Below are 10077 nucleotides of genomic sequence, written 5' to 3'. Positions count from 1 at the left end.
GATTATTGAACAGCTGTTTCTGGCCAAAAAAGCCCCGCGACCGGTAATGGCCATAAATGGTTTATTGGATCATGTAACCGTTTTACGTATTCCACATTCTTGATCTTGATTGCGGAAGTGGGAAAGTTATCTTCGCAGAATCTCTGCAAGGTGGCAGTTGATAGAGACGTTAAGTGTGAGTTTGAATATGGGTAAACTTCATGAATATTTTACAAAGTTATTGGTGAAGTTAAGGAAATGTGAAAGTTGGGTTGTATGAACGTTTTACTCTTTACATTGGTTAGAGTGTAGTTTTCTATCTGTTTTCCCTGCTCTTCGATCGTACAAACCTTAAACGCTTGAATAAATTTGTCACCTAGGTAATAGAGCTGCAAATCTTAGGGAAAAACATCGGATGATGGAAATAATGTGACGTTCTCTCTCTCAAGTGAGGTCCGGGATAGCTCAGTGCTTGCTGGGTATCGGTTCCAGGGGTCGAAACAACGGGAAGCAAAGGAATGGCTCAGATTCGTGGCACATCAATTTTCAAACAGCCTATGTCATCACAGCCACAAAGGAAAGGTTGTGGATAAGGAATTGGTAGGATGTCTGAATTAGTGCTAAACTTCGAACTAACAGGATCTATGATTATGCTAAGATTACTCTAGCAGGAACGGGTCGTGTGCTAAGATTGCTCTAGCAGGATCGGGTCGTGTGCTAAGATTGCTCTAGCAGGAACGGGTCGTGTGCTAAGATTGCTCTAGCAGGATCGGGTCGTGTGCTAAGATTGCTCTAGCAGGATCGGGTCGTGTGCTAAGATTGCTCTAGCAGGATCAGGTCGAGTGCTAAGATTGCTCTAGCAGGAACGGGTCGTGTGCTAAGATTGCTCTAGCAGGAAAGGGTCGTGTGCTAAGATTGCTCTAGCAGGAACGGGTCGTGTGCTAAGATTGCTCTAGCAGGAACGGGTCGTGTGCTAAGATTGCTCTAGCAGGATCGGGTCGTGTGCTAAGATTGCTCTAGCAGGAACGGGTCGTGTGCTAAGATTGCTCTAGCAGGAAAGGGTCGTGTGCTAAGATTGCTCTAGCAGGAACGGGTCGTGTGCTAAGATTGCTCTAGCAGGAATGGGTCGTGTGCTAAGATTGCTCTAGCAGGAACGGGTCGTGTGCTAAGATTGCTCTAGCAGGAAAGGGTCGTGTGCTAAGATTGCTCTAGCAGGAACGGGTCGTGTGCTAAGATTGCTCTAGCAGGAACGGGTCGTGTGCTAAGATTGCTCTAGCAGGATCGGGTCGTGTGCTAAGATTGCTCTAGCAGGAACGGGTCGTGTGCTAAGATTGCTCTAGCAGGACTGGGTCGTGTGCTAAGATTGCTCTAGCAGGAACGGGTCGTGTGCTAAGATTGCTCTAGCAGGAATGGGTCGTGTGCTAAGATTGCTCTAGCAGGATCGGGTCGTGTGCTAAGATTGCTCTAGCAGGATCGGGTCGTGTGCTTACCTTAATATCGAAGTGTACTGGTCAGCTGCCCGGGAGCGAATGAGAATGATGTCCCGAGCAGCCCTCCTTTTATGCGAAAACTTGGTCAGCCTGGTGGGGGTAGTCCGCGCATGCGCAGTAGTCCTGAAATGGTTAGTCACGTCTTGGGCTTTTAGGGGTGAAGATCGGACAATCTATTTGCATTGGAAATTGATTTTTGGGAACATTTTTAAGGTTATGTTTGGCTGAACAGGTTTGGACAGGAATGGAAACTGCTGAAAGGTATCGGTGGTATCAGGGGGCGACGTAGGGCGATAGAAGGTGACGTAGGATTGGAGAAGGAGACGTGTGGGTAGAGGGAGGTCGAGGGATGTAGCGGAAGGAGACGTGACGTGTTGGAAGGCGACGTGGGGCTACGGAGGGAGACGTGGAGTGTTGGAAGGAGACGTGGGGTAAGGGGAAGGTTGGAGGATGTAGCGGAAGGAGACGCTGGGTCGGGGAAGGCGACGTGAGGCTGCGGAAGGAGACGTGGCATGTTGGAAGGAGACGTGTGGTAAGGGGAAGGTCGGAGGATGTAGCGGAAGGAGACGCTGGGTCGGGGAAGGCAACGTGAGGCTGCGGAAGGAGACGTGGCGTGTTGGAAGGAGACGTGTGGTAAGGGGAAGGTCGGAGGATGTAGCGGAAGGAGACGCTGGGTCGGGGAAGGCGACGTGAGGCTGCGGAAGGAGACGTGGCGTGTTGGAAGGAGACGTGTGGTAAGGGGAAGGTCGGAGGATGTAGCGGAAGGAGACGCTGGGTCGGGGAAGGCGACGTGAGGCTGCGGAAGGAGACGTGGCGTGTTGGAAGGAGACGTGTGGTAAGGGGAAGGTCGGGTAAGGGTCTGGAAGACGACGTGGGATAGTGGAAGGCGACGCAAGGTAAGGGGAAGGTCGGGTAAGGGTCTGGAAGACGACGTGGGATAGCGGAAGGCGACGTAAGGTAAGGGGAAGGTCGGGTAAGGGTCTGGAAGACGACGTGGGATAGCGGAAGGCGACGCAAGGTAAGGGGAAGGTCGGGTAAGGGTCTGGAAGACGACGTGGGATAGCGGAAGGCGACGCAAGGTAGCGGAAGGTGACGTAAGGTAAGAGGAAGGTCGAGGATGGATCTGGAAGGCGGCGTAGGATAGCGGAAGGCGACGTGAGGTAAGGGGAGTCAAGGGGACTGAGGGACAATTTAATATAACCAATTGGGGAAAACAGACAGGTGTTATTCGGGCACGTTACAGTCCCCCTCTTTCTTCGGGAGAAAAAAAAGAAAAGGGAAAAAGAAAAAAAAACGGGCTTTTGCCAACGAACACAAGTTTTACTTTATTTAACAATATAAAAACAACATAAAATATCTTTTCCAACAAAACAAATAATACTGTTTCAAAATTAAACTAAAAACTTCTTTTGTATTTAACTATGCTCATCATGGTTCTCGAGGAGAACCTTCTCTCTATCCTCCTTTGGCACGCAGTGTCCACGTAGAGACTGGCAGTTCTTTGGTTCGGTTATTTAGTGGTCTTCTGTACAAATGTTCTTGGTATATGGCGTAATTTGGATATTTGTTGGGAGTCTTCTTAACGGCTTTGAACATCCGTTCATACCAAGTATCGGATGGGGGCGGCGTCTTAGAAGTTTCTTTCGTTAGAGAACTGTCGACCAATATGCAATCAAGTCCGTCGGCCGATTGACTAGGGATGCGTGAGAGTGCATCTGCCAAGCTGTTATCAATTCCTTTTCTATAACATACATCGAAGTCATATTGCTGGATTTCAAGGACCCATCTTCCCAGTCGTCCTGATGGTTCTTTTATCTTAAGAAGCCATTGGAGAGCTTGGTGGTCAGTGACAGCTTTAAAATGATACCCTTCGAGGTATGGTCGAAAGGTTTTGATTCCCCATACTAAAGCTAGACATTCTTTTTCTGTCGTGCTATACTTTTGTTCTTGTTTACTCAACAGCCGGCTAGCAAATGCGATAGCGACTTCTTTCCCATCTTGTCTTTGAGTAAGGGCTGCTCCAACCCCACACTGTGATGCGTCAACCTGTAAGATAAACTCATGGGTAAAGTCAGGGCACGCCAGGACGGGTGCGGAACTTAGTTTGGATTTCAGTGTCTCGAACGCAGCTTGATGTTGTTCGGTCCATTCCCATCTTGCTTGTTTCTTTAATAGAGCAGTAAGAGGCACACAGATTTTAGCAAAGTTGGCAATAAATCTTCTATTGTCAGCCAAATGTACGAATACTTGTGAAGCATATGGTTGGATTCCAATTTCTTTCAGATATGTAGCGACAGTATCGGAAATAAAGGTTAGCATGGCGCCGGTGTCAAGTAGCGCAGAAAACTGTTGGCCATAGATATTTACATCAACATAAATTCTTTGATCAGGGGTTTTCTTGGTCTGTACGAAGTTCAAGTGGAAGTTGGCGATAATGTCCAACCATTCTAACCAACCTTGAGAAGATTCTTTCTTCACTGGCTCTGACGACTTCTCTCCCCCAGAGCCATGGTGGCGTTTCCCGAATTGCAAGGGCAGGTGGTGGTTAACTGTCCCTCTCGTTTGCAATGGAAGCATCTGATTTTACGAGGCTTAGGGCATTCTCGAAACATGTGTCCACTACTGTCACAGTTCCAACACACGAATGCATTTTGTGGTCTATTAATAGCTCCAATCTGGTGTTGGTTCGGTGGTCTAACGTAGCTGCGTTCATTGGGAGCAAGCTGATTATCTTGGAGGACAGGTGTAGCTCTGTTGGTGAAGTTTCTTACTGGGTCTCTTGGATTCGGACGGATTTCTTTTCGATGAAAAGATGGCAGGTTCTCAGGCTTAGACCACTTAGGAGACAATTCTTCAAGATATACACGATCATTCCAATAAATTTTACGTCTTTCTCTGGATTGGTAAGCTGTTTCTGGATTCAGAGCCTGGGCTGGGGACGGGGGTGGGCGATAGGTCGTTTTGTCTCTTAGAACTGACTCGTATTCTTCAGCTTTTCTCAATAGGTCTGAGAGACCAGCAATTTCGTGTCTTCGAATGTATAGTTTGTAGTTGGGCTTCAGGTTGTTATAAATTCGGTCCAGTCGAGTTGCGTTGTTGAATCCTCCTCTTCGTCGGATTAGCGTAGAGATAGCAACTACAAATTCTCGACAGGTCTCTCGTTCGCCTTGGGTTCTTTCTTGGATTTCCTTGTCAAGGTTGCGGTAGTACCCAAGTGGTAGAAACTGCTGTTCAAAATCCTGGCAAAAATCTTCAAAAGTTCTCCACAAATCCCTATTGTTCCTCCACCATAACAAAGCTTGGCCTTTAAAAATTTCGGGCAATGAGCGTAGAATACGATTGGGGGGGATATCATAGGACTCGATGAGTTCATTCAATCTTTCCAAGAATGACACAGAATCATTTCTTCCATCGAACTTTAAATTCCATTTGCGGACTAGATTGCAGATTCCTGGTGTACTTAAATCAACTTCGTTGCTTTGACCCTGTTGACGTAGGTGATAATCGGGTGGAGAATTCCGTTCAGCGGGGACTTCTCTTCGTTGGTACAGGTCATGGTGACGTTCGAGATGTCGGCCTCCTGTAGGTTCGTGGTCTCGAAGTTTTGGTTGGGAGGAAATAATAGATTGGTAACTTTGGCCATAATCTTGCATCGGATGTTTGTCGATTCCCTTCGAGGGAGGAGGGATCAATTCAGTTTTACCCATATCGGCTCTCATGAGTTCAATTAGTTTGTGTCTGAGGGTATTATTACTACCCTGGGGAGATAATCCAACAATCTCTTTCAGGTTGTCTACTAGTATCCTATAGTCATCATCTCTGTTTGAGGATATGCGAGATTGGTATGGTACTTTAGGAATAGTTCCAAGGAGGTTCGTGCTATGGGAAGGCCCTGAAGCGGTTTCTTCGATGTCTTTATAGTTTTCCCAGTCTTCCTCAGGAGTATCAACGGGGTTTCTTAAGTTGTCAACAAGCCTTTTTCTCAGTTCTTTTACGTTTCCAGAGTTGTCTATACCTCTAAGCAGGCACTCATCTTGTAGTTGTATTTTGTTAAGTGTGTAGATCCAACCAACACGTTCATCCTGATGTGGTGCCTTCTGCTGGAAGGTCGTGGTGCTAGATGACATGATGGGTAGATTAAGAAGTGCCGAAGTGGTTGTGGTGGTTGTAGTAGTAGTCGTAACTGTCGTAACATGTGGTGCAGGCAATGGCGGAAAATCCTTTTGAGGCAGAAATTCACCTGTGGTCGCTTGGTTTTCTTCGATCATCTTCGTTCGATGTTACGAGGAAGTCGATGCTGATGCTGTATCAAGTCCCTGTTCGGGCGCCAAAATTTGTGACGTTCTCTCTCTCAAGTGAGGTCCGGGATAGCTCAGTGCTTGCTGGGTATCGGTTCCAGGGGTCGAAACAACGGGAAGCAAAGGAATGGCTCAGATTCGTGGCACATCAATTTTCAAACAACCTATGTCATCACAGCCACAAAGGAAAGGTTGTGGATAAGGAACTGGTAGGATGTCTGAATTAGTGCTAAACTTCGAACTAACAGGATCTATGATTATGCTAAGATTACTCTAGCAGGAACGGGTCGTGTGCTAAGATTGCTCTAGCAGGATCGGGTCGTGTGCTAAGATTGCTCTAGCAGGAACGGGTCGTGTGCTAAGATTGCTCTAGCAGGATCGGGTCGTGTGCTAAGATTGCTCTAGCAGGATCGGGTCGTGTGCTAAGATTGCTCTAGCAGGATCAGGTCGAGTGCTAAGATTGCTCTAGCAGGAACGGGTCGTGTGCTAAGATTGCTCTAGCAGGAAAGGGTCGTGTGCTAAGATTGCTCTAGCAGGAACGGGTCGTGTGCTAAGATTGCTCTAGCAGGAACGGGTCGTGTGCTAAGATTGCTCTAGCAGGATCGGGTCGTGTGCTAAGATTGCTCTAGCAGGAACGGGTCGTGTGCTAAGATTGCTCTAGCAGGAAAGGGTCGTGTGCTAAGATTGCTCTAGCAGGAACGGGTCGTGTGCTAAGATTGCTCTAGCAGGAATGGGTCGTGTGCTAAGATTGCTCTAGCAGGAACGGGTCGTGTGCTAAGATTGCTCTAGCAGGAAAGGGTCGTTTGCTAAGATTGCTCTAGCAGGAACGGGTCGTGTGCTAAGATTGCTCTAGCAGGAACGGGTCGTGTGCTAAGATTGCTCTAGCAGGATCGGGTCGTGTGCTAAGATTGCTCTAGCAGGAACGGGTCGTGTGCTAAGATTGCTCTAGCAGGACTGGGTCGTGTGCTAAGATTGCTCTAGCAGGAACGGGTCGTGTGCTAAGATTGCTCTAGCAGGAATGGGTCGTGTGCTAAGATTGCTCTAGCAGGATCGGGTCGTGTGCTAAGATTGCTCTAGCAGGATCGGGTCGTGTGCTTACCTTAATATCGAAGTGTACTGGTCAGCTGCCCGGGAGCGAATGAGAATGATGTCCCGAGCAGCCCTCCTTTTATGCGAAAACTTGGTCAGCCTGGTGGGGGTAGTCCGCGCATGCGCAGTAGTCCTGAAATGGTTAGTCACGTCTTGGGCTTTTAGGGGTGAGGATCGGACAATCTATTTGCATTGGAAATTTATTTTTGGGAACATTTTTAAGGTTATGTTTGGCTGAACAGGTTTGGACAGGAATGGAAACTGCTGAAAGGTATCGGTGGTATCAGGGGGCGACGTAGGGCGATAGAAGGTGACGTAGGATTGGAGAAGGAGACGTGTGGGTAGAGGGAGGTCGAGGGATGTAGCGGAAGGAGACGTGACGTGTTGGAAGGCGACGTGGGGCTACGGAGGGAGACGTGGAGTGTTGGAAGGAGACGTGGGGTAAGGGGAAGGTTGGAGGATGTAGCGGAAGGAGACGCTGGGTCGGGGAAGGCGACGTGAGGCTGCGGAAGGAGACGTGGCATGTTGGAAGGAGACGTGTGGTAAGGGGAAGATCGGAGGATGTAGCGGAAGGAGACGCTGGGTCGGGGAAGGCAACGTGAGGCTGCGGAAGGAGACGTGGCGTGTTGGAAGGAGACGTGTGGTAAGGGGAAGGTCGGAGGATGTAGCGGAAGGAGACGCTGGGTCGGGGAAGGCGACGTGAGGCTGCGGAAGGAGACGTGGCGTGTTGGAAGGAGACGTGTGGTAAGGGGAAGGTCGGAGGATGTAGCGGAAGGAGACGCTGGGTCGGGGAAGGCGACGTGAGGCTGCGGAAGGAGACGTGGCGTGTTGGAAGGAGACGTGTGGTAAGGGGAAGGTCGGAGGATGTAGCGGAAGGAGACGCTGGGTCGGGGAAGGCGACGTGAGGCTGCGGAAGGAGACGTGGCGTGTTGGAAGGAGACGTGTGGTAAGGGGAAGGTCGGGTAAGGGTCTGGAAGACGACGTGAGGCTGCGGAAGGAGACGTGGCGTGTTGGAAGGAGACGTGTGGTAAGGGGAAGGTCGGAGGATGTAGCGGAAGGAGACGCTGGGTCGGGGAAGGCGACGTGAGGCTGCGGAAGGAGACGTGGCGTGTTGGAAGGAGACGTGTGGTAAGGGGAAGGTCGGGTAAGGGTCTGGAAGACGACGTGGGATAGTGGAAGGCGACGCAAGGTAAGGGGAAGGTCGGGTAAGGGTCTGGAAGACGACGTGGGATAGCGGAAGGCGACGTAAGGTAAGGGGAAGGTCGGGTAAGGGTCTGGAAGACGACGTGGGATAGCGGAAGGCGACGCAAGGTAAGGGGAAGGTCGGGTAAGGGTCTGGAAGACGACGTGGGATAGCGGAAGGCGACGCAAGGTAGCGGAAGGTGACGTAAGGTAAGAGGAAGGTCGAGGATGGATCTGGAAGGCGGCGTAGGATAGCGGAAGGCGACGTGAGGTAAGGGGAGTCAAGGGGACTGAGGGACAATTTAATATAACCAATTGGGGAAAACAGACAGGTGTTATTCGGGCACGTTACAATAAACTGCCAAATAAATTGATTACTTGTACAAGCAGTAAAAGAACAGGCAAGATACCGCTTTCAACAATTTATTTTGTCCCAATCAAAGTCATCTGAGCGCGAATATATTTCATTGATTTTTAAAAACATAATTTTACTTTAGGGGTGATCACCAACGATTAAGGGGTTTGGGCCGTTTTTAAGGCGGAGACCTCTGCTATCACTCATTCACTTTGCTTCATCTTTCCTAGTTTTAATTTGATTGCCTAATAGTAAATATTTTACCCTATTAAGATATTATTTGGCAATACGAAGGGTGGCATCTACAAGTATTTCTGATTCTGATTCTAGCACTGTGTAATCAATGAGAGCTTAGTGGTGTAACAAAAGTCCTATAACCGGTATGATGGAACCTGTCTCCTGGCCTAAGAACCCAATTAAGACCCGAGCAATTCCCATGTAGACAAAGGGTAAGGAGACAGATTCCTTCATACATACTATAGAACATAAGAACTTGCTACAGTTGGGCCATACTATCCAAAGTCAATAGTACTGATTGGAACAACGTATTCAAACATTGCACAATATTATAGTTTATACAATTCCCACGTCCATTGAGACAACTTTTACCCGTCACTGTATCCAAACTAATTAACTACCTACGTACTCGTACTATGTCATTATCTAAAATCTCTTTGAGTTAAACGACACTGGCGATCGGTCATTGCGACGTTGCAATGTTCACTTTCACTCTGGTGATTTAAATAACTGGACATTTAAATAAATAAAGTGCACATTACTGCTGAGACTTACAATGATTGCCTAACACTTTAGGGTGTATACTGTGCGCTGATAAGAAAAAGGTACCAATAACAATCAAATTTTTTTTGGGAGGGAGAGAATGGTAATATTGTTTTGGTACAGCTTATTATGTGAGACTCCAGCATCGGCCAGACTACTCACTAAAAATACCCTCTAAAACTAAGAAAATAATTATTAAGTAAAAAGTGGTGTAGGTATTTTGAATCTAATCTATTACAGAGAAGACACTTTCACAAGGATCGATTCTTAATTTCAAAAATATTCTGAAATACCAGCCATTTACTATTTATGTCCATAAAAAAAATCAGAAACAATTAATTAAAGCACAATAAAACCTGCAAAAACAAAAATATTGTTTTAAGGTAAAAATTACATTATCCTTTCAGTGTGGCGAAAATAAAATCAGTACTCACTACTAGATTTGCGTTCCTCCAATAGAGCTCATAAATAAGAATTATAATCTAGTTAATAATGATAATCACTTGAGTTAGCTAAGCTGTAGAGGTCATCGTTGTGCAGCGTTGCTACGAAAGGCGTAACTCCGAAAAGCAATCCTAAGAAAATAATGTGCATCCATTATAGTGCTCTGCACGAAAGAATATGATCGGATGGACACGGAACGAAAAGGCATAAATCCGAAAGGTACTGTTCCGAAAATGTGTCACTAAGCATAGTTTTCGGATTATGCGTTTCGGAGCAGTTCCTGGATCTGTTACTCGGTCACTGTGACCAGTGCAGCATGCTAAGACCATTGACGGCTTCAATTACCCCGCATCAGCATAGCACGACTACGGACTCTAGTTACGTTGCTAAACACACTAAGGACCTGCAGCAGGAAATGCTGTATGAAACAGTAGATCACGGCACGATTGTAACTGGAAAC

Source organism: Macrosteles quadrilineatus, unplaced genomic scaffold (genome assembly GCF_028750875.1).
Source record: "Macrosteles quadrilineatus isolate MER2022 unplaced genomic scaffold, UCM_ALF_1.0 Scaffold_2__2_contigs__length_208266976, whole genome shotgun sequence".
Lineage (NCBI taxonomy): Eukaryota > Metazoa > Arthropoda > Insecta > Hemiptera > Cicadellidae > Macrosteles > Macrosteles quadrilineatus.
This window is presented reverse-complemented; position numbering follows the sequence as displayed.